General features: G+C 41.5%; 1 protein-coding gene across 1 annotated transcript in view; it reads right to left on the reverse strand.

Annotated features, from left to right (window-relative positions):
- LOC115787895 (hippocalcin-like protein 1) overlaps nucleotides 1–17940 on the reverse strand; it is a 52064-nt gene extending 34124 nt beyond the window's left edge. Inside the window, exon 1 of the mRNA XM_030740681.1 lies at nucleotides 17581–17940. The gene's annotated coding sequence lies outside the window, so the exon portion shown is untranslated. The remainder of the gene's footprint in view (nucleotides 1–17580) is intronic.
- Nucleotides 17941–26194: the final 8254 nt, after the last annotated feature.

Here is a 26194-nt window from a genome sequence, read left to right on the forward strand (position 1 = left end):
ACTACCAAACAGACCTATCACAGGTGCTAAGGTCTGCGTTGCTGTGTCGTGTAGTTACATTTCTTTGAAGGTGTACATCAGGCTACATTGTAGGGAACTGGATTACTTCATTGCTACAGCATAAATTTAACACCATGTTATAAATCAAGCAGGAGAACTGGTTTATGTCCTTCTGAGCTCAAAGAGCAAAAAACACAAAGACTGCTATCCCCGGCTAGAGTCCCAGCCTGTGGAGCTGGTACCCCATCTTCGGGATAAGAAAATCACTTGACAGACAGACGATAATATTAATCTGTTACTTGTTTTTCACAAAGTACTTGCTTATTAAGGTATGTGCAGAGGGGCACCTTATGTGCCTCCTTTTGTGTGCACCTGCATATAACCGTCCACCACCAGAGATAGAATCTAACTCTATGGGAGACACTGGTAATAATTCCAATTAATTACCCATCAGACTGAGCAGCACCATTCTCATTTAACCCAATGTCCTTTAACCCATCATAATCTGAGCCATTTAGTGCCATGCTAACATGCTAGTACAGCAGCCACACAGCTATCAGGGCAGGGTAATCCTCCTGTGGATGGACTAAGGATTATAGGCAGATTATTGGAGCAATTCTGACCACTGATACCACATGTAGGAGAACTGTACACGGAGTAGAGGTGGAAATTATGAATCACTTTGATCAGTCATTTAAGATTATTCACCACTAATAATATAGTTCACTCTTCATCCAGACTCTGGATCCCTGTTTACATGTTCTATTCCTGACTACATCCTTAGGGTTCAGTGAGAAAACTCTAAAGGCCTTTACACACTGGACGTGTAAATTCAGTGCGAATATTTCATGCTTTAAAAATATTTTTCGGACTCGCCTCTTCTTAATGCAGCCCTTCACACCAACCACATCATTTCACAGGACGAATTTGTTTTATGAGGGCGATTTATTCGCAAAAACGCAACGCATCCGGTATGTATGTAGGTTACACAAAAAGTTCGCATCCGAAAGATTCGGAATTTCGTGTCATTTTTATGCAAAGCATCCAGTGTGAAATGAACTTAAAGCTTATATTAGAAACCACCTGTCTGAAAAAGTTAGCTTTCAGTAATAGGACTACTGCTATGAGTTAGTATTGAGCTTTTCATTAGGTTCTATATCACAGCTGTGCTGAGGATGTTGATTTTCAAGTACTAAGACATGCTAAACACTAAAATCTCTTCAGTTGTAGAAATGAAGAAATTCAAAGCCCTGAAAACATGTCTTTGTTTGCATGTATAGTCCTACATAAACAGGAAGTTCTGTACCAAAGTTCTACCAGTTTTAATTTCAAGTAAGAAAGTTTATTTTTCTTTTCTTTCCTCACTGGTACGAACTAGCTGTCCTTATTGAAAGAAACCATCAACCATCCGAGTCTGAATTTGAAATCTGATCAAATCACACATATCCAGTTCTGATGCAGGAGTTTGCCAAAGGTCATTTTTAATAAATAAAACCAGAGGATGTTCTTTGGTCGGTGCAATTTTACAGGGGCGTTCAGAAGATCCTCCATACCAGCTCTGCAACGGTTTCCAGTAGGGTTGCACCAATTCACAATGATGTTGGGGACTTAGGATGGTCGAAGTGAGAGGTGACAGCATGCCAGTCAAGGTGATTTTTATGTCATTTACACATTAAAATAATGTCATCAGTAAACTGAATCTGCCTCACTATAATTTCATGTCGCATCTCCATATGTAACCGTCACTTGGAACACAGACATGTCTGGGCACGCACAGCCAAGTACACAAGGTCATGCGTGGATGCTTTGAAATAAATATGTGTGTGGAGTGGCTACACAATCCATTAACATCATCAAATGACAGGAAACAGAAGGATATTTTTGTCTGTTTGATTGATTTTAAGTCGGAGCTTAATGTGACTGCATTTGCAGACACTCCTTTATCTCAGCTTTTTTCCCCACCATGATTTTGTTTGCTGTGTGTGTGTGTGAACGGCAGCAGGTGAGATATTTTACAAAGAAAAAAAACAAAGTGGACCATAAAGTGAACCTATAAAAAGTTTAAAAAGTAGTAAGTAAGTAGGGTTAAAAAGTAAAGAGCCAGCAATTGTTATTCTTAATACTCTTTTAGGTGTTTGGTTCATATCCGTCCACTTACGTTTACTGCAGTAAATCAGTCAGCTTTGTCAACGTGTAAACGCGTCTTTCTTTAGTTTGTTTTTCATTTGGGCCCCACATTGTGCACTATAGAGGGTAGATATCACAACCCTAATGGCTGCACATTAACCTTCTCTGCTGCCCTGGCAGCGATGCTATTAGTCACTGGCAATACCACAATGATGAAGGATGACTGGACTATGGAGCAAATTTTCCAACTCTAGCTTCTAGTATTCCAAGATCACCATCAAGGATATAACTGACATTGTGTCTGTGAAACTGTTCGCTAAACAAATCTATAGCATCCACAGATTTCCCCCGAGGAGTCGCGAGTGCAGCTATTCTTGTCGCTAAGGTGAAGGAGGATCCTGATATAGTTCTATCCTTAGCTGGAATCGATCTGCTGACATACCACACCCGTCTTCCCTTCATTTACCCTCTCCCTTTTCTTACCCTCCCCCCGCCATCCAGCATCTTCTGTCCACTCTAAACCAGTTCCAGTGTCAGTTTGTCATTTTTAACAGCCCTTGATCTTCAGTAAATGCCTTGGGCCTAGTGTGCTGCTGTTTGTGCTCCCCTGGTATCACTGCTCTAGATCTTTCTGTCCTGCTCCTGCCAATGCAAACTGGCAACAGAACCTAGAACCTAGCCCTGTGGCCTTTCTCCTCATTATCAAGCTACCTAAAAGTGGGTTCAGATGTGCCATGCAGTGTCCTGGTTTTAGCTACCTGACTATTTAAAAGCTACATATGGACTAATGAGACACCTCAAATTTAACCCTCTGCTGTCAAAGTTATTGGCAATGGCCCCAACCATGATCCTAAACCTAACTGTAACATCAGGCAATCAGAATATGTAATTTTTGTTTTTATTGAATTGCTCATGCAAGTCTTGGCAATCAGGGGAAAAAAATATAATCATTCTAACTGACAAATATCAAAAAAAAAACTATTCACATTTCTCTTTTGCTTTTGCCTTCTCAAAAACAGCATGCATACCCATTAATGATAATGCAATTTTTTTTAATCTAATGTAGGTACAAACCTGCCTGCATCAGGAGAAAAGGCTTGTGGTTAGCTTTAGCTACAGTGTAAATGATATTGTAACGGCAAGTTAAACAGGATACTGAATCAAACCTCTCTCCTTTCAACCTGCAGGCAGTATCACATTGCCTGGGAAGTGAAATGCCTTGTACGTACCGAATAGGGAAAGAAACGTTGGGCCGCACCGTTTTTGGAGCTCTCCAAGGGTTCGAAAAACCGGGACATCCCTTACAGAAAGACACCTCCAGGGTGAGGAGCTTTCGAAGCACTACAGTGTATTTTAGCTCATGTCCCAGAGCAGCAACCTGCACTAGCCCCAAGGACACACTCAGAGCCACGTGAAAGAGTTCTACGAGAGAAAGACACACTGCAGTGTCACACACACACTTCCCAAAATGAAGCTGGTAATTATTCTCCAAGCATCGGCTTCCTTCCTTTGTCGCTGAAGGCAATTATTCGCTTATTCAGGTCAAGGATTGCTCTGAGATGAGAAATGAGTACGGAAGAAAAGACAGCCTCATGGACATCAGGCATCACTGCGGCACTTCCCATTTTAATCTGGATAAAGTTTTTCCTTAAAATGCTTTACTCAGTCACAGTACACGTCAGTCAGAGCTGATTTGGCAGTGCCCTTACTTGGTGATTTCATATTAATACACTTTATTTTTTCATGTTTTTTGTGATAACATGATCATTTATGTCCTTATCATGAGTATGGATGATACGATAACAGTGAAATATAACACTAACAGTGAGATTTACAACAAAAACATTGATATTGTGCCAACATGCACTTCTGTTTTAAGTTTATTTAATTTACCAAAAGGCACACAGAATAACAAAGATGAATTTGAATGATAAAATTATTACAGTTGTTTTTTAAAAATTTTCATACACACTGCAGTAATATTAACATCTAGGTTTAAAGTCAGAATTAAGGTTAGGATCTGGGTTCCAACCTTTTTATAGAATTTGGTTTCTGGTAGATTCAGGTTTCTGGTGACCCATTTAGGAGTAGAGCTAGAGCTATGATTTGTAGTGAAATTGAGAAAAATGGATCTCGAGACCCGCCCACTTTTCATCACCAAAATTTTTTCCCCCATATAGCATCCACCTTGGTCTCTGGATGCTATATTGTTGCAAACTGCTTCCTGTATGGATACAGTTTAACTCATCATCAGTGACCCCAGCCCTAACTCTGAACTTTAACCCTGCAGTTTAGAGAAAACCCAAATGCACTTTCTTGGAAATTTTCTTTTTTTTTTTTTAATGCAAATAATTTTTAATGTGTGTTACTTTTTTGCCCTCTGATCACCAAAGGAAAAAAAAAAACAGCACACAATCAGGGTTAAGTTTAGGGTCATCACCGATCATAACACAGTGTTAAGCGGTTAAACAATGTAGTTGAAGGAGAAAAGCATTCGTTTTATTGATATCTTTTTTGGGTATCAAATTAGTTGTAAAGAACTGTGGAAATTTCTGCATAATGTGTGTTATGGCATAAAGAGATCTTAATGAGTCTTAGAAGTGAGGAATATCTGTGCAAAAAGGATGAACAGCACCATATAAATGACAGAAAAAAGAAAAGCAAGAAGCAGCTTTGGTCATGTGGAGCTGATGGGGGGCTGGGGGGGGGGGGGGGGGGGGGGGGGGGGGGGGCTGTGAAAGGCAGATGGGAGAGGCAGGAGCATCAGTCTTTTCCAGCTGCTAGCTGGCACAAACACTGACGACAAGGTTACGACCCGTTTCACTTTTTTGTTCTTTCTCTTTCCCTCTGTGCAGCTTTGGCTGTGGCTCCCTTCATTCTTCCTCCACCTCATCTCTCGGGCCGATATTGTATGTTCTCTGCAAGATTGGTAATCGTCCAATGAAAATCACCAGCAACATCCCACCATACTTCTTGGATGAATTCCACCTCACATCATCCATCATATGGCGCTCACACATCCTTTGGAAATACAGTATGTGACTCATACAACAGAATGCACTGAATGGAACTTAAAAATATATATATAACCTGGCAGCGTCTCTGTTTACAGATCATGTGTAGGAGAACTGTAGGTGCCATATTGCTTAATTTCACACATTATCTGACAGTATGTCGAGAAAAAACATTAATTTTATTCATATCACTTCCGCTGTAAACCATCCAAACATTTAGACAAATGTTTTTCCAGTGCTTTAGCAATATTACTTCTTAAAACTTTCATGCCAATAAAGCCTTGCTGAATTGAAAATGTAATATTTACTCTTCATAGCGTGTCTTTGGCTGCTATTTAGAATAATCCTATTAGGTCTACATAATGCAAAGTTGTCCTAAGAAGATCCACAAATCCCTTTAGTGTGTTATACTTGGCGATTACATCGATTCCAGCTCTGATGAATATCCCTGTTGCAAAAGAGGGAGAGTTCCTGCCCTAAAGTCACCATATTAATATGAGGCAAAGGACTCTGCCCACGAATATACTTACATAAAGCGGATTTAACCCTCACTTTGTGTTCTCACAACCATAATCTAACTCCTGCTCAGCCTTGCCTATTCCGGTGTGACTTCACTCTCGTCACAGCGATATTTGATTGAATGTAACTGATGATGCGTCCCTGAACATGCAGTAGGTTTGCTTGCCCTGGTCTGCTGGAGGGCAAAGGCAAGCAGTAAGTTTACATTAAAGGGACATATTAATACTTCTTGAATCCCCAAATAAGGCAGAATGGTGCAATGTATTATATGCAGAGATGGCATAAGCTTGGGACAGGAGATACAGGGATAGCTAGAAAACTATCTCACCACACGTCCCCACACTATAGATGTCTCACTTTCAGATTTACTGAACTGGCCATGAAAACAAAAGAAGTATTAAAAAAAATTCCAGCCCACCCTCAACTTGTGCCATGAAGGCAGACAGCCAGCTCAGCAAGAATTTCCCCTTCAGAAGCAATCGTGTCACACCGATAGCTGCGTGATGAAGATATCCCACAATGCAGTGCTGTGATTTGCAGAGTATTGAAGTGCAGGGCACGCTCACACGTTCAGACAACTCCATGTTTCTTTCTTATAGACTCTCTTGTTCTGACACTCTACCTACTCCCTCTTTGTCTCCTGCAGGCTGTGAAGCTCACACATCAGTCTGCTGATACTGAGGAAAGTATTTGTGCTGCTTAGCGGCTCCTCTGGTTTCTCATTTTTATAATGCAACCACTGGGAAAGAGATTCTTTACTACACCAGGGTAAAAGTTTGTTGTTTACTTGTAAGCAGTGCATATTTAATGTATTCAACATTCAAATTCAAGGAGGGATCTTTTGGGAAAAAAAGTGCCTATGAAAAAAATTGCATAAAGCCCCAAGAAATCAGCATACTTTGATGTAATATCTGATTTACAAGAACAAAAGCAAAGATCAAACTTGCTTTTGAAAAACAAATTCAGTCCATAATGCAAAACCTCAACTTGGAGTGTTGGTGTAAGCTTATGTCAGATGTGATGAAAACAGAGGGACACTGTATGCTCATATTTGTTGCATCCTGTCAGTCACAAGGTAGGCCCACCCTACAGTGTACCCTGCTTTGTTCTCCTTTTTTACTCTAATATGACCAAAATTCACAAAACAAACATCATGTTGTAATCATCATGTTGTTCTATATAAAACACAGAACTGAAGACTGAGACCACAAACTTGTCAGGAAATATTTTAACTGCAGTCTCAGAGTAAGACAGCATTAGGGTTATTTCACGTAGATTTCTATACAGCCAGACTTCTTTTTGAAACTGGACAAGTCCCCATCCATTGGCTGTTAGAAAGAATACAGCTTTAAGGAACTTCTATACTGGATTCACTTTCAGATCCTGAAGCTGTGACCATACTGCAGCATATGCAGTCTATAGTCTCACTTAAGTGGGACTATCCTATTGTCCTTTAGGTAAACTAGGTTATTTTTGTTCTTTTTGCATGATGCACCTGCAAAGACATGCTTAAAAATAAATGCATCACTAATCCATACATGAAGTAGTTTGCAGCGATGCAAAGTTTTCCTCTTAACTGCATCATAAGTCATTTAGCTAAAGTTATAAACTATTGCATTGTGAATTTGTCTCATGTTCCAAAGTTGAGGTATTGGGGCACTTTTGGTGAATAGATTAAGGCTCCGTTTATACATGAATGATCCAGTGGAAACGGTATCGTTTTCAAAAAATAACACATTCAGATGGAAACGTTTCAAAAACTGTAGTTCCGATGCCAGGCCACAAGCTGGTGGTGCAGTTGGATGCAGCAGTACCTTCCGTTTTCAAAAAGTAGTGTTTTAGTCGTTTACACAGAGAGCAGAAGAGAATGGATGGATGGAGAACGAAGCGTTTGAAAACGCTACACTCTTGAACCCGTTTTCAAATTGTACTGTTTTCAGGGACTCCACATGCATATGCCTCGTTGCGGTGCAGGTTCGAGTCTCGGCCTGTAGCTAGTTTGCCCGTGTGTCTTCTCCTGCATTGCCATTAAAGCTGCTGTGGCCACAAAAAAGAGAAAATGTTCTCGTGTAAACAGGGCTAACTTATGTTGTCATCATAGGCAACATGGCAACATTAAAGCTACTTTAGGCTTCTCCCTTGCCACAGGGGGTCACCACAGTGGGCAGCTCCCCATGGTTGACTTAGCAGAGTTTTGCGCCGGATGTCCTTCCTGACACAACCCCAATGGTGATATGTAGCATTAATCATACTAAATGTAGTCCCAGAGCCCAAACACCAGTAATGTTAGACAAGTGAAATCTGGAATAAGAAGCACTCTTAACATTAACATTAGATCCCATGGATGGGACGTTATTGGATCGGTTTTTAAAGAATTGTGAAGTTTGCAACTTTGAATATGAAAGAGAAAATTATCCAGAGGCACAGACAGAAAGCTCTGATGTAACATTCAGCAAGGCAGCACAAGCACCACAAATGAAAGGAATGGCATTAAATCTGCAACTTAGTTTAGGATTAGAGTGTTTAGATTGCATTCATATTAAATTAAGTAAGGTTATCCTATTAATCCCTGTAAGCAAAATGTTTCTATGTATGCATTTAACCCAACCAAAGTATTAAGAGCAGTGGGCAGCTGTGTGCAGCACCCAGGGACCAACTCCAGCTCTAAGCCAATCCCCGAGTCAAGGGTACTTTGAAAAAGAATTAGCCTATCATGTTTGTCATGGCAGAAGAAACAGGAGAAGCTATTACATGTAGTTTTTTTAGAAAGAAAAGGAGATGCTTGTACAGTTTGCTTTTCTAGCATAGTTTAAATAATGCCTGTCATTATGTCAGATGTTGCACCCTCCCCCTTATCTCAACATGCACATCCTGCCTGTTTTCCCTGTAATGCTTTCAAAAATACTTAAAAAACTAACAAACATAACATGCTGCATAGAAGAACTGAGGAGTGATGCCTCTTAATGCAGAAATGATCAGATTTATTTGGTGGCAGCAGCAGCAGAAAGGAGCAGGCTGAAGATGCTCACTGGAGTAGTAGGGGGAGTCAAGTAAGGGGCTTTGGCTAACTTTTTAATTTCAACCCATTGTCACCCATCATAGCCATCACATGCTAAGTTATTGAAAGGTTACTGGCCAAACACAATACTGTATTCACCACTGCAAAGAAATCACAATCACTGCATTGTATAAATGACTTAGTCCTGTGGCAGCTTGTGGCATTATTTTCACTTTTTTTTGTGATTCTGTGGCTTGTCAAACGTGTTGGGTTAAACTCCTGCGTTGCTTTTATGTCCAGGTTTGTCCTGATGAAAGGCACTCCTGTTCTCAACTGTCTGGATGATGAAAAGACACAGAATATATTTTATTCTGTCTACTCAAAAAAATAGGCCATCCTATACACTTCAATAAAGATATCAGCAGAACTCTAGCCTCCTTTAGCTGACTAGTGTACATCTTGATTATAATGTATTTAATGCATGTAATGGAACTACAATAGGTTTCAAAGTTGGGTTATTAGTAAATAAAGTGTCAACAGGCATACTTTGTATGTTTATGAAGTAAATATTGATTGCACAATAGGATATTCTGATGGTTTAAAAGCAAAACTCATAATGTTCACAAGTATCAAAAGCTGACTACTTATCAGTGTAATATGACCACATTTTCTTTACTTTATAAATGTGATTATGACACAGATTGTCAGGGATTGTCAGGGTGAGTAATTTCAGATATGGCCTGAACCAGAATATTATAACCAGAAATACTATTTTCCTATTGTACTGCTAACTAATAAAAGGGAAAAATTTGATGACCTGTTGCTACTGTTTGTTCACGCACTTTCATCCATTATCATTATGAAGTCACAGAATGATGTTTGATCCCATAAGTCCACCAACAAATTAGAAAAAAAATGAATGAATGAAAAGAATAATGTCTGTAATATCAGGCATTTTACACGACACCAGCTCAGCCCTGGCCTGAATCAACAGGTATTTTCAGACCAGAGGAATCTTTTCATCATTTTTATGATGATTAAATGATTCTTATGATTAAATGTTCTCTAGAGGAACATTTAAGTGATGTAACTGATTGTTCTAGATGTAAGAATGCCTCGATTACTGCAGCACAGGCAGCTGGCATATTAGAAAAAACATGCAAACATAAGCAGTGCCATCATAGCAGGACATGAGCTAGCTCTCTGCTACTAATTCCTCTGAACTACCTTGGGTATTCATATTCATAGTGGAACAATGTGATGAATCTGAAAACAGCCAGAGTGCATCTGAACTGGTATAGTTTAATAGATGTTACCCTTTGCTTCAGACTGGCAAAGGCTTCAGTGGTAGAGATGGGCATGTGCATACTAAAATAAAGAAAATAAAAATTGTGAATAAAAAAAGGCAATTATTTGACTAGATCTCACGCCAACCTAACTGCTAACAGACTAACATTACTCAGCGTTTACTCTCATTTTCATTTACTTGTCAGTTCTTTCTAACTGCTGTAGTCTTTGGTATTGCATGTTTCTCTTGTTTGTTAAGCAGCTTCTAATGTCACCACAACACACATGCTAAACCAGGGATCCTCAAATCCAGGCCTCGAGGTCCGGTGTCCTGCAGGTTTTAGATGTGTCCCTGATCCAACACACCTGAATCAAATGGCTGAATTGTCTCCTCAGTATGCAGTCAAGTTCTCCAGAGTCCTGCTAATGACTTCTTTATTTGACTCAGGTGTACTGAAGCAGAGACACATCTAAAACCTGCAGGACACTGGACCTCGAGGCCTGGATTTGAGGATCCCTGTGCTAAACCATATTGATGCTAGACGTTATTGTGGCGTGTAAACACAATTTTCAGGAGCATTACTGCCACCTTCTGACAGTTCCTTTTGGGGGAATATTACCAATAACACCAGTCCTCCAACTTCTTGGTGAGGTTGCGGTCTAGTTGTTGCTATGCCGACTAATATGTCACACTAGACCTCCTATTGGCAGCGTGAATGCAAACAGAAAAAGAAAGCCCCTAAAGGTATGTAGTACTCAGGGGAGCGCTGCGGTGGGTAGTTACCCTCAGGGAGTCCACAGAGCCATCTGATTCCCTCCCCATATGATGCCATTGATTAGCACTAATTCAAACCAACAGCTTCGAAGCAGCAGCAGCATCAATACGTGCTCATTAGTGTGATCAGTCAGTATGCAAAAAGTCATATTCCCAGTTGCAAAGGAGACGAAAGAAAATAATCTCCAGAAACAAACAAACGGCTGGGTCAAATGAGGGAAGAGGGGAAAAAGCTGTTCACACTGTAAGAGCATCATGCCGTGGCCTGAGAGACAGGAAGTGCATTTACAGTAATTGAACAGACTCTACTGAATAATACTGCTCTTTTGCTCACAGCTTGGCAGACAGAGGTTGCTATGTGATTGCACCAGCAGCCGAAGAAAAGAGTCTGCAGTCATTACAGCTGCTTGTAAATGCATCCAAACCGGCCGACGCCAGATCGATTTTGTTATTTCTGATTGGCCTTCTGTTATTGTCATGAGAACCCTGCAAAAGGCTACTGATGGGGTGGGGAGCGAAGCTTAATTGACGCTGCCGAGGCACGGGTTGAATTTGTCACCGGAACATTTTATCTCGTGCGCAACACAGTTACAACACAACCTGAGCGACATATATCATAATACATAAATAAGAAACACGGACGCAACAACAACCACCACTCTGTTTATATTTATGCGACTGAGGTGGAGACACAGCTGGTGGTTATTCTTCCATAAAATTCCTCACATTACGCTCAGGTGGAAGGGAGGCATATAAATTAAGAGAGAAACCCTAGAGGAGCAAAGAGTCAGGGGAGCGCCAGGAAAACAGAAGATATTTTTGTTTTCTCGCCTACTGTACGGCTTCTTAGAGTGGAGGGACTAATTAAACTGCTTTTTGCTTCTTAGGGAGCCTTTTGAAATGGACAGAGAGAGACTAGATGAAGGGCCTTTTGTGGAGGGACAGGAAGCGATCTGATTGATTGGAAGAGATGCAGAGAGAAATCACTTAAAGACAGTGAAATATTTTTGTGGTCTGGGAGTGGCGCAGACGATAAGGCTGCACTGAGATATGATCTGAAGTGTGTGTGTGTGTGTGTGTCTCTCTGTGTGTTTGCCTTATCAGTTGAGAGCGTGTGGCCCTTTTATGCTAAAGAACCCGCTCTCACACTTTTTTCCTCTCCTGGCTTCATTAGCCAAACTGCACGCTGAGCTCAGGGAGTAATTGGCTGCCCTTTCAGCCTCCTAATGGCAAGAGGAGAGGAAAGGAGAGATCAAGAGGCAAACAAGCTGAATTAGAGTCATTTCATAAAACCCCCACTCAAACCTTAGATTCTTCTTGCTTTCATGCAATCTCTTTTTTCATTAGCTACTTTATTGTTTTAACTCTCTGCTCTTTCCTATTTAATTTGTTTTGGTGCTTTTATTAAATGACAAAAGGAGAATCACAAAATACTTCTGCCAAATCCAGAACCCAGAGACAGAGTAGCTAGTAACAAGGAGCCCGAACAATAGTATTGATTAAGCTCATTTGTTTCATTTGTTTGATTCAAAAATTGTTCATAATATACACAACAATACTGTGCTAATTTACCCGGACCGCTGCTCTAACAAACCCACCAGGGTAAATCGAGGTTCACCTTGGACTGATGGGTGAAATCTTTGGGTTTTAGTGTTTTGCTTTAAGCCATCCGCCTCCAGCAGAGCAGCTGCTCTCTCGGCCTTATCGCAGTCATTATCAGACTGGATGTCTGACAGCCAGGAGACGCCCCTCCCCACTAGGATCAGGGCAGATTATGTGGCCGGCAGCGCACATGGGATGCATGGACATCGTGTTAACCCTTGCAGGCCACATCCCACTCCCCTAGCAGATCACATGAGAACATCCACACGCAGAGATAACTTGCCAACCATGAAAATGTCTCTCTCTCAGTTGCTGATTCCCACTCATTCCATGATGATCATGTAGCGTGGCACTACTCACAGCCCTCAAGCTCTTTGTGAAGTTTGGTGCAGTTTATTTATTTGTTTTGAAGGAGAACTCTGCTGACTTCACACATGAAATGCAATCAAAAATGTTACTCAGTCTTAAAGAAATTATAGTGGCTTTAGATGAGTGTCATATTAATATGTAACCCTGAGACGTTATACTGATGTCATCAGGGTACTTTTATATAATTTTATATTAAGACTGACTGAATATTTTTTACAGAATGCTTGTGTTACAGTGAGGAAGTGTTGGGCTTGGTAAAAGTAGACATTTAGATAAAGATTGGCAAGGGGTTGCTGACAGTCACTAGTGTGAAATTGGTTGCAAAGAGGTATACAGTGCTGCACCAAAATTCTCCTTATGACCGCTTCGGTCACGAGTTTTTGTGCCCAGTATTTTATATGGAAGACACCAACTGCAAAAGCTTGCAAACTACTCACCAAGTGGTTGTGAAAGTGAGAAAGTGTAACGGAAACCAGAAATGGAGAAGGTTTGCCTTTAAAGTAAAAGCTGCACCTTCTGAAATGTGTTGGTTGCAGTGGTAAGGCACAACATTTACTCTGAATGTAAATGGTCTCCGTTTGCAGTTTACATTCAAAGTAAATGTGTTGCACTTGCCAACAAGTCAGGCGACCACAGCAATCACAAGGAGGTTTTTGGTGCAGCTTCTTCTTTGCAACTAATTTCACCTAGCAACAGCCATCAACCTCCCGCAACCACTCACAAATGCGTCAGAGAATACACATTTTTCCCTTGCGACCAGCTGTTGCCAGGGGGTCGCCAACAGTTCTCTAAGCCCGTGTGACTGAGTCCTAAACTGATTTGCTCTACCATCTTGTGGTTTAAAGTGGTATTACACAAGACTACAGCCTGGCCCCATTTCAACTTCAGTTGATATCTCTGAAGCCCATTACCTTACGTTACATTACATTACATACACACCCATTACATACACACACACCTTAGCTCTTGATAGTTTACACTAATTTTAGAGGGCTTTAAACTATTTTTTTTTAAAAATGCTTTTTACAGAGAGTACCTATGAGACTGCGCTTTTACTGTTTCAGCTCCGACACTTACTGTTAGATCATCTCAGTCAGTTGCTTCAGTTTTGAAATTCCACCTATATAATTGAGCTTTTGTCTTTTTAACTGAACTATGAGCAGAGTGGTCCCATGATACTTTTTAAATCACAGAAAAATAATTTTCCAACATGTTGAGGCATTAACTTAAACAAAGCATGGCTCTGTAAGAGCAATCAAGGTTTATAGTGATATTAATCAATGTAAAATTGTTACAAAATATATAGATAACAATCACTTACCAGCACTATATAGATAATCCAAATGAATTAAAATCTATTTTAGACTACTTTGTTGCCTTGTGGCATTAAAAATACTTTGTTTTATTAGTTATGTGGTTTAAGTAGGAGAGTGTGGTGCTTTAGTAGGGTGAATTGAGTCAACACATCAAGGAATCAACATGTGGTGAAGAACAGTTTGTTTAGCTAAAAAAATCCTGTTCAAATTTAATTAAAAAAAACTCACCCTCACTTTTTGACTATAAAAGTGATTGAGTTGTTTTTTTTATTATAAATATGTAAGATTTGACTGTTTTCAGGGGCTTTAAAATATGCTGATTGTTGGCAGGAGATGGGAGCGCACAGCGGCGCCTCAGCTGTCAGAGTGAGACACTCAGCAGTAGCCGAGTCACGTTATGCGCACTGCTGTTATTAAACATCTGAAAGATGTCGAATATCAGAGAAATGTAAAGTTGTTTGAATCTTTTGAACAATGCATATTTTCTAGTGAATAAAGTCTCGTGTACATTAGTGCCTAACAGCATCATTAAAATTCAGTTATAATGCTTGATGGGAAAGTGGCTGCTCAGGTTTTGCTAATTAACTGTAATATCACTCTTGTAAAAGATAAACAGAATGATTTCCATTTCCCTCCATTAGCGCGTTATGCTACAGACCACAGATCCATTTTACACTGACTTGAAGTCTCTCTTTGCTCTTTTCTCATAATGAATATGTCTTGTTTGTGTTTTGATTTTTTTTTTTTCCTGGAAATGCCTTGGAGTTCTCTTCAGAGGGAAAAAAAATCCACTGACCTTTCATATCCATCATGTTACTGGAAGATGTACAAACAGTAGGCTTTTGCGGGGGCGGGATATTTAACCCAACTTTAACCCTGGAGCCGCTTTGGATCCATGAAAGTTTCCCAGCCTCAGTCACATTCACGGGTTTTGCTTGTGTCTCTTCAAGAAAGAGCTCCAAGATGCTGAGGCTGTATATCTGATCTGCCTTCACATAACAAGACTGCAACCTTAATTGAAAGTGACTTTGAGGCTGCGTACTTATGTATTCCCATGCATACATGCAGTCAGGAGCTTCTTGTCAAGACTTTCTGGTGGCATCATGTTAGAGCAGGGTCACCTAAATGATCAAGGCTGCACTGTTTCTCTTAATGTGAGAGCCTGCAGCACAGAACATAGAAAGGAATCCATTATTCACACAGGAGAGATGCATGAAATAACCACCAAAGAGAGTAAGAGATACTAATAAGGCTATTTCTTTTGCTCTGTAGTTCACCTGCCTCATTGATATACACCTTGACTATGACATCTATCATTTGCAAGGTGCTTCAGGGTTAAAACCGCTTTTGTTGCGTATATGCACATGAGTTAGAAGTATGTGTGTGCGTGTGTGTGTGTGCAGGCGAGTGTGCTTATGAGTCCAAGTGACTGAGAGAGTATTGCTCCAGCGCACATTTATCTTCTTATGTAACAACTAGACTAGCAGATGCAGGCTAAATGCTGCCTGTACCCACCAAAAAACACGAGCAGCACAATTCTGCCCATTTTAAACGGAGTTCAGCAGCTTCCCTTACATCACAGACCCCAAACACAGATCAATTTGTTGGGGCCGTGCCTCCACATTCCCATTACCTGGGGTTGGGCTTAAAATGGCCACGCTATTGCCTATCTCATCATTAGTCGCCCTAAATGACAACTAGAGAATGACCACAAAGGCGTTCACCCCCAGGAGCTGCCAATCATGTGGCTCCTTTGAGTATTTCTGACTGCCTGCACAAATTTTGCTTGTTGGTGCCCTGTGCCAAGCCTGATGGTAAATCTGAAAAGATTATACAGAAGGCGAGCAATGGCTGGGTGGCATTTAGGAAAGAAAAGGCAGAGGACAATGTGTCACATTATCAGTGCAGCACAGCAGAAGGTGGTGTGTGTTATCTTAAGGAAAAGCAGAGCAGAGGTCCTAAACAGGCGTGTGCCTAAAATGTGGGAGTCTGGGGTGTCACCACCCCACCCTGAAGTTTGTTTTCCCCCTTCATCATTGTAAATAATACTCTGTAATGTTGAATAATGTAACATTTAGGGGTGGTAATGATTTTATAATAGTCAAACAGTCATTAAGTCAACTGTCCTTTGTTTTAAAAATATATATTTCCCTTGGTTTTACTACTGGGTGGTAGGATGCAATGTGGTACTAGTGCCAAAAGAAGTGTGGTCATGTAATGTGCAAAAAATAAAATAAAATAAATAAAAAATAGGCTACTAGCTATTAGGGGCCTCATAGGCAGTCAAATTTGATGCTGCTGTACAAATAAGTGAAAACAAGCCCAACCAAAGACGACTGCAGCCATCAAAAAGCCTTTTTGTGGAACTTCTTCCAAACTTAAAAGAAAACAAAGTTCAACGTAACGTCATGTGAAGCTACTCATTCATCATTCAAGAGTGGCTTAGAGGGTGGGGGAAGAACAGATCCCAGTGATAATAATAATGATAATAATAATAGGTACTCTATTGCTAACTATAGATGCAAACCAATATAATTTTAAGTGAAAAACTGACATGTGCCTCATTGGTTTGGTCCACTCCTTCACTCTGCAAAGGTGGCCTTGCATCTATGAATTCCCACAGCATATTTACTGCTGTTTATGACCTTTCATCACTTCCAGTTTGAATGTTGTGCCTCAGTGTGCCTGTTATACTGCTATGAGGTAGCCACGTTTCATAATGCATATTTATGCAGGCAGGAGGTCTACCCATAATTAAACCTTGCCAATGTTCAAGTAGTTTGACTTGATATTTATGTTTGATAAAGTTTCTGGATTTCCCATTGCCCCTTCACTCACTGTTTAGTGGTTCCATCTTGTGCCACTGCATTGAACAAACAAAACAAACAAAAAAGAAAAACCTTGAAACACCCCTGATCCTGAACACCTTCATGATGGATGACAATTTAATCCCCCCAGTACACTGTGCCCCATCTGGATCAGCAATGTGTTTGATATTTCTATAAACTTCCCATGAGGCAAAATTACAGCTTACAAGTCAACAGCACGATTCGGTGTAAGAAATACTTTGCACTCAGTCATTAATTAGTAATGCATTTATCACTAGGCTAGAAATAAGTCAGCAAATAAAGATGCTCTCTCTTTATCGAAGGAGTTCAGTGCAGCCTGAAGCTCAGACCTCAGAGGAGGGGAGGAAGTTCCACAGAAGCGCCACGCGCCTCCATCCTTTTGCCCCGCGTGAAAATCATTCATAAAAATGGCAGGCCTACACTGCTCTCACTCTATTGGCTGTACACAAACAGCCTTGGTTTTAATTCCTTTTATTTTAGAGAAACGTCCGGAGAACGGCACACGCACCCGAAAACACACACTACGGGCGGGAATATTTTCAGCTCGGCTCGGTCTGTTCAGCGGCTTATCGGCACCACACAGCCGGAAGACGAACAGTTTCCGCGAGTAAACAAAAGCGTCTGCGCCGCTTTCCAGAAACTGAATATGAGCCGTAGAATAACAGAAAACATTATTTACAGAAGCAGGCTAAACAGACTCGATAACGCCGAACCGCTTCCTTACCCGAATAGGCGAGGCAGTGTCGGTGCTGGAGAGGAAGGTATCCCTGCTGCAGGACAGCCGGGGAGAGATGCGGGGATGCTCGGCTCGCTCTCTGCGACTTCCTCCGGAGCTCCTGGTTGGATAGCGTCGCTGCACCGGTCGCGTGCTCTTACTGCTGCTTCTCAGTGCACGCTCACACACATCCACACGCGCGCTGGCTGAGTGACTGACTTATTGGCCCCTGGATACAGCAGCCGAGCCCCTCAAACCATGATACCGTGCAGGCAGCAGTGGTGGTGCTGCTGTGGAGAGCTGGTGCTGCGGCAGCGGTTGGCGCTTTCTCTCCTCCAGGAGCCAGCACTGGACAGGACGGCAGCGGAGGGGAGTGTGTTTAAGTGGTATGCGCCGGCGGAGTGGATTTAAACTGGGGGGGATGGTGTCGCTGGGATTACGTGGTAGGGGTTTAATTAGATAGCGCTGCGCCCATTGGCACCAACGTTGCGCACAGCCCTCCCCTCCTCTCTCTCTCTCTCTCTCTCTTTGTCTTTGGCAGTAAAATAGCTGGATGTGTGTGTCTCATCACCGGCTGATGCCGCACCACGCTGCGTGCATAATAATTTTTCATGCGCAACATTTTTATTCCAAGTAATTGGCAATGAACACAAGCGCCACAAGCACCCACTGTATACAATAAATATCACTGTAATTTTCTGATACGTTCACAATCAGGGGCGTTAACTGGATTTTTACAATGGGGTGTCCTGGAGCAATAGTTCTCCAGGCTCTCTTTTTTTTTTTTTTTTTTTTTGGACATTGGCTGCTTTTCACTCATTTTCAGTCTATTCCTGGTACCAGACCACTTTCAGATGAATGTTTTGTTTGTTTGTTTGTTTGTTTGTGTTTATGAATCATTCAAGCATTAAAAAAGGCATGTAACTGAAGGAATAACCAGTGTTGGATCCACACAGACATATTAGCAAAGAACCAGTCTGAAATGATAGCTTTCAGCACTTTGTTACCAGCAGCCTGCGTAAACAACTACTTTGTTACAATTTCTTTAGCTGAATCTAAGAAAATGCCAAAGTAACACAATTTGAAAGGTGTAAAATAGTATTTTTGCACCAACAAGGTGATTCCCAAAGAGCTGTTACCTGGAAACTTGGTACATTTTGATATGATGTGCAGTGTGTCTTTAAAAAAGAAATAGAAAACTGGACAAGTGGAGGACAAAAGCAGAAGTGGCAGGCCCAAAAAAAAAAACTATCACATGAACAGCATCTGAAAGTTATGTCCTTAATAAATAGGGGAAAAAATCCAGCAAAGACCTGACACAGGACCTGATAGATGGCAATGAGGACTGCCTCAAAAAGCATGCAGGCCATAAGAAGAGGTGGCTGTCCCATAGCAATATGGCAGCCACAAAACACCAGTGAAACGCAAGATTCAACCATAAATTCATGAAGCTAGCACAATATAGCTTTCACAATCTTAAATATGTTTTACTCTATCAAATGATAGAATTAGCTCTAGGAAATCCACTCCCAGGTTACAAAAATTGGCTGCAATTCAGCCTGTGGTGCAGCAGAGGGCGCTTGCAAGGTACTTCTCAATAAATAGAAATGAATGACTAAAATAATGTGCCCAAACTGAAAAAAGCACCTATATTCCTTAGTGTTCATATAGGCAAACTGAGTTTGACCAAGTGATAACACTCTTCTCATTCATGCTGATCAGTAAAGAACTTACGACATAGATGTTAAAACCACAACAGAAACTTGTGTGTGTATAAGAAACAACTGGTCCCAGCAGGAGGCTGCTGCCAGAAATTCTCTGCCACTGCTAGCTTCATGCCTGAAAATCCAAATGCCAGATGTGATAATGTGGCTCATAGTGCCGCGATACCTTCTTTACACTGTAAGGTGTAATTTTGTAGGTGGCCTAGTAATTTGTAGCTGCTCTGCTATGGAAACCCATGCCATGAAGCTCCTGGTGCACAACTTTTGTGCTGATGTTTATATCAGAGGAGGTTTGGAAGCCTGCAGTTATTGAAATCTACTCAATAACTGCAGATTTTACATACTATGCACCTCAACACTTGGCAACCCCGCTCTGCAACTGACATTGTGGTTGAGTTGCTGTGGTTCCTAAAAGCTACCAAACTCAAATTTAGTGAACTCCTTGGAACAGCCCATTCTTTCACAAATATCTTTAAAGACACATTTTATACATCTGTGACAATGGGACTAAAAACACCTAAATATAAAGATTAAGAGATGAGGCCCTGTGCATATAGTGTTCTTACAGAAAGGTTGAAATCAGTCTGTATGTACCCTAGCTCCGCCTTAACGAATGGGGCAATCTGAGTGAAACTTTGCACAAACACTCTCACATACACAGCAATTATTAACCTTTATATGTTTTTTTTTTTTTTAAAGATTTATTACAAACCCCAATTATTTTGATTTTCAGATCACCAAAATTTGTATCTCTGACATAATTTTGGGGCAGCACAGTGGTATGGTGGTTAGCACCACTGCCTCACAGCTGGAGTAACATCTGGGTTCAATTCCACCTTGGCCCGGGACCCTTGCTGTGTGGAGTTTGCATGTTCTCCTCGTGTCTGCGTGGGTTTCCTCCAGGTACTCCAGCTTCCTCCCACAGTCCAAAGACATGCAGTTACTGGGGTTAGATTAATTGGCCATTCTAAATTGCCCATAGGTGTGAATGTGAGTGGTTGTCTGTTCTCTGTGTTGGCCCTGCGACAGGCTGGCAACCTGCACAGGGTGTACCCTGCTTCTCACCCCATGACAGATAGAGCCTGGGATAGGCTCCAGGCTCCTACGTATGGTTAAATAGTTATCTTGATGAGCTATATCAATATATACAAATAAATAATGAGTACATCTGAACTGAAACCAGTTTATTGAATTATTCAGTGCCACATCCTAAACTATTTACCCCCAGCTGTCATAGGGTGAGCGGTGTGGTTTACCCTGGACAGGTTGTCTATTGCAGGGCTAACGCAGACACACAGACGACCTCTCACACTCACGGCCTAACTGCATGTCATTGGACAGTGGGAGGAAGCCAGAGAACCCACACAGACATGGGGAGAACATGCAAACTCCAAACAGGAAGACCCCAGCTGGTCAGTGGATCTGAACCCAGGACCTTCTCGCCATGAGGCGAAGGTGCTAACTTCCACACCACTGTGTTGCCCTATTGTTAATATTATTATTTTCTTTGGTCTTTGTTTGGTGGAATCTAGTTATAAAAGTGCTGCCACTGAGAACATGCTCTCTAAAAATGTTTTCAACCTGCACCATTTCAGTCCGTTATTTGTGTTTGTTCCACGTAATTAAAATCTTTGCTGTAATTTATTTATTTCTATGAGTATTTTGGGCTGTTGCTGTTTTTGTAAGGACTGAAATAATAATCATTATTACTTAAATGGGAGGTGCACACAAACGCACATCAGAAAGAAAGAGGCTTCAGGTATGACTCAGATCTCAGAAAGTCTGAAGAGATCACAGCTGATTGGACAAGCTGGGAACCTGCCTTCACACACACACAGACATGGAGACACACACACACACACACACACACACACACACACATTCTGAGGTCTACCATCTGAGCCAGACATCAGCCGCACTTTGTCACACCTCACAGAGCTTTAGCGAGCTTTAGGGAGGTTTTTTTTTTTTTTTTTTTTATTAACTCCAAAGGCTGGAGATGACTCACAGCCAGTGGTCTCTCTGGACTAAGTTTGGCTGCTCAATGAAGGGACATCTGGCCTGTGCAACTGGCGTTTCCTCAACAGAAAAATCAAAAATGGCACATTCCTAACAGAAGCACGTAAGCAATTTTCCCGAGATAGCCTGCGCCATAATGGATCTCTGAAGAGGGACGTGAAGCAAAGGGGCTGCAGGGACGGCCAGCTTCTTAATCATTCGCTGTAGCGTGTCATGATCACGTCTCATTAAGTCATTTAGGCAACACATATGCTGTTGACGTGGCCACTGGGTGCTCTCTGCTCAACGCAATCACTTATGGTGTGTGAGGAATCCTTTGTACAGTAAAGTGAAACAAATTACTTCACAATGCATCTGCAACATCACTGTCAATTTACCACCTCTTCGACGAGTGCACAGAAACAATTCAGGGAGGATTGTAAACAAGAGGTGGAAGCTGTTTGCAAATCAGGACTTGTGTGTCTGATTAAAGGGAATAAACCAAGTATTAAAGAAATAAAGAATATACCAGAGGTGCATCCAGTGTTTATGACATGTGAATCATAATTAGCAGTTTTGGACCTACACTGACTTCAAAGTTGTAACCGTGAGGAGATGTGGGGTTTGGTATTATACAAATGCTTGAAAACCAAAAAAAAAAAAACATGCAAGCTTCACAGTACAGTGCAGAGTTAATGGCTTTTTTGCCTTCAGTGCAGTAAAAATGGATGTTCCTCCAATCCCATAACACCCCCAGCTGGCTCATCATAGGGTTGGTGCCGTGGTTAAGTCTTGGAACTGGATCCCTGCTCCATTTTTGTGACCTGGGGGCAGCTGTCTGGAGATCACACTACGGACCTCAGGGACAACAATGAAGGAAGTGTGGATATGGTGAAAACGGGAGGCTTCTGTGCTTAAGGCCTGATCATGTGTGTGTGTGTGTGTGTGTGTGTGTGTGTGTGTGTGTGTGTGTGTGTGTGTGTGTGTGTGTGTGTGTGTGTGTGTGTGTGTGTGTGTGTGAGATCATGCATGTGCTCTTAAAGTGTGAAGCGATGGTGGATGTTGGGGATGATTTGGCCTGATGTATTGGAGTTTTGTAGGATTGCTCTGCCTTTGTCTGTCCACTTTTGTTCCTGGTGGTTTTTCTGCCCTTGCTTTCATCTCTTTTCTCTGTCTCCCCTCTTTTTCCATTTCCCAGAGAGTGAGACAGAAGCAAATATCTGACTCAGCTTTTGGTTATTTCATTAGTTGTTTCTAACTCTGTGTCCTGTGAATGAGGACACTGATGTGATTGAATTACCCCGTCCTCCTCCTACTCTGCTCCCCCCTCTTTTCCCTCTGTCTTTTTGTGTACCGTTGGCACTTTCCCTCCTCTGTGCCAGGGTTCAATGCTGTTGTTGCACTTTCCCTGGTCTTGCGTAACTGCACAGCGGTCGTGTTGCATTGCATCCTCCATCTCCTCTTCCCCAGGCGGGATGGTCACTGTGGGAAAAGGCGGCCCAGAAAACTGACCTTCATTTCAGTATTCTGGAAAGCCCTCACTCACTGTGCGTGGAGCTTCACTCCCTATAGGATGGCATCATTAGACCTGTGTGACCTTCACTGAAGTAGGATGAAGCTCTGGGATCCATTCTGGACAAAGACTAAAGCTCTTAAATGACTTGAGCAATAATGAGTTTATTTCATTACTTATTGATGGGAGTGTTTCAGCTTTCTGCTGTTCTCAATGTCACTCACCACACAGGAACACACAGGTGTTTAAACACAGGAATTCACAGGGTGGCAAGAGTGCAGTGTTTCTTTGCAACACAAGTATTCACTAGGAATTACATTTTATATATATATATATATATATATATATATATATATATATATAGAGAGAGAGAGAGAGAGAGAGAGAGAGAGAGAAACAGCCTATAAAATCTGAGATTGAGACTTTTTACACATTAATGATATATATAGATTGCCAGTGTGTGACAGAATACCCCAAGTACTTTGTGCTGCATCCTTCAAAGGCAGAATTTGTAGGTTGATTATGTCATAGTGAGGCGTTTTAGATGGAGCCATCTGAAACAAAGATGGCGCCAGTGTTTACGGCGAGTCGTCTACCTAGCCTGTTCAGTTTGCTGTTTTTGTATCCATTGGTTTTTTCTGCCAAGATGTTACAGCTTTGCTCGTTTATGATCGCCAGTCACTTCTTGACATCCGTGATTTCCAAGCGTCTCTGTCGATGTACAACTTTGACACCTGGTCAGCCAGTCGTCCACCGGACTTGCTTGACATACCTGTGTACTTGTGGCGTCGAACCTCTGCAGCTCCCCGTAGGAAGTGTCTCAGACGACGGGGGAAACGAGGAGGTGTGCGAGCTAGGATGAAGGCTCGTTCTCGCTGCTTATCGGCAGTGTGTTGGCGATGGCTCTGTCCAGTTGTGCCGAGTTCCTCGGGCTCATCCGGTGCCATTCCGCTGGTGCCATATTCTGCTCCTCCGATCACTGGCGAACAAAACTTTTATTTTGAAAGATTTTTTCACGTCACGCCAATTGGATTTTATGTTTCTAACGGAAACCTGGATTCATGACGGTGAGACTGTGTTGTTTTCTGAGCTTCTTCCCCCTTGCTGTGATTTTTTTCAGCTCTTCGAGGGCCACCGGTAAAGGTGGGGGGCTAGCTTCAATTTTTAAATCCTTCTTCCATTGCCGTGAGGTTCCGTTTGATAGCTGTGCCAGCTTTGAGCTGCAGCTTTTTGAGGCAAATTTCCCTATGACTGTGCTGTGTGCTGTTGTGTATCGTCCTCCAAGATTTAACAAAGACTTTGTTCAGGACTTTATGCATTTTGTCGCAGGAATTGCTCTTAAATATGACCATTTCTTAATTGTTGGTGACTTTAATATTCATGTTTGTTGTGAGTCTAAACCTATGGTCGGAGAGTTTTTGGATCTCTTAGAGTCATTTAACTTGAGTCAATCTGTTGCTGGTCCCACACATGAAAAAGGACACACATTGGACCTTGTGCTGTCGTATGGCCTATGTGTGGATATCAGTGAAATCTGTCATTCCTGTATTTCAGACCACTTCCCTGTGTTGTTTACGGTCACGGTCAAATGCTGTGAGATTTTATCCCCTCCTGCACGCTGGCAACGCTCACTTAACCCTTCAACTGCCTCCAGGTTTTCTGCTGCTTTTAAAGACACTTGTTTGTATGCCCTGGATGACTGTGAATACAGTGTTGAGGAATTTTTCACTATGTTTGACTGCACTTGTCGGGAGATCCTTGATTGTGTGGCCCCTCTGAGAAGGAAACGCTCTGAAACACGTTCTGAGCCTTGGCTAAATGAGGATATTCGCACTCTCAGACGTAACTGCAGACAGGCAGAGAGAAAATGGAAAAGGGACAAACTTCAGGTCTCTTATGAAATTCTTCCGGACATGTTGCGTATCTATCAAAATGCTGTAAAGAAGGCAAAGTCTGGCTTTTTATCCAATCTCGTTGCTGCTAATAGCCATAAGCCTAAAGATCTTTTTAGAGTTTTTAATTCTCTTGTTGACCCTTTGGCCTCAGATCATGAGCCATCATCTAACATGCTATGTGAAAGCTTTCTAAAGTTTTTTACTGACAAAATTTCTGGCCTTGTGCATTCCGCACTCGTTGCTGTAGAACCCTTAATATCCCCCTTGTGTCCTGCTGTTTTTGATGAGTTTGAGCCAATTACGTTCCCTTATTTGTCGGACATAGTCAATCAACTACGTCTTGGGAATTGCTCTGACAGTATCCCTGCTCCTTTATTTAATGATGTTTTTAGTACTATTGGATCCAGTATTTTAACTTTGGTCAACACCTCTCTCTGCTCAGGTGTTGTTCCAACTTCTTTTAAGCATGCTGTTGTACAGCCCCTCTTAAAAAGGAAGAATTTAGATCCATCTGTCCTTGGTAATTTTCGGCCCATTTCTAAGCTCCCTTTTTTATCAAAGGTCTTGGAGAGAGTTGTTTTTAACCAACTACAAGCCTTTTTAGCAGAATTTGACATTTATGAAAAATTTCAGTCTGGTTTTAAGTCCCACCATAGTACTGAAACTGCCCTTTTAAGAGTTCTTAATGATCTTCTCATAGCTGTTGATTCAGGAAGCCCTGCTATATTAATCCTTTTAGATCTAACAGCAGCTTTTGATACTGTCAACCATTCGATTCTTCTGTCTCGCCTTGAACAGTGTGTGGGTATTAGAGGCTCAGCACTTGATTGGTTTAAATCTTATCTGACTAACAGAAGTTTTTCTGTGAGTATGGGTGAATATTCTTCTTCTGTAGCCTGTCTTTCCTGTGGTGTGCCTCAAGGATCTATCTTGGGCCCATTACTGTTTTGACCCCCTGGGGTCAATTTTTAGGAAATATAACTTGTCTTTTCATTGTTTTGCTGATGACATTCAGATCTATTTTCCAATGAAATCTAATGCTCCAAATTCATTGCAGATTTTGTTGAACTGTCTTTCTGACCTGAAAAATTGGCTAAACATGAATTTTCTGCATCCTAATGAAAGCAAAACTGAGAGTCTTTTGTTCGATTGTGCTGACCAGTTGAGGACCTCTGTTGCCTCTCTTGGACACTTAGGGTCATACATCCATTAATCTGTTAAAAATCTTGGTGTGATCATTGATGGCTCCCTTAACTTTGACAAACAAATTAGTTCTGTGGTGAAGACTAGTTTTTTCCAACTGAGATTGTTGGCCAAAGTAAAGCCCTATCTTTCTTGTAAGGACTTTGAAAGAGTCATACAAGTTTTTATCATGTCTAGACTGGACTATTGTAACTCTTTATATGTAGGTTTATCTCAGTCATCTCTTCGTCGGCTCCAAATGGTCCAGAATGCTGCTGCTCGACTTTTAACAGGGACCAGAAAGCGTGAGC

This window comes from Archocentrus centrarchus, chromosome 11, assembly GCF_007364275.1.
Source record: "Archocentrus centrarchus isolate MPI-CPG fArcCen1 chromosome 11, fArcCen1, whole genome shotgun sequence".
NCBI lineage: Eukaryota > Metazoa > Chordata > Actinopteri > Cichliformes > Cichlidae > Archocentrus > Archocentrus centrarchus.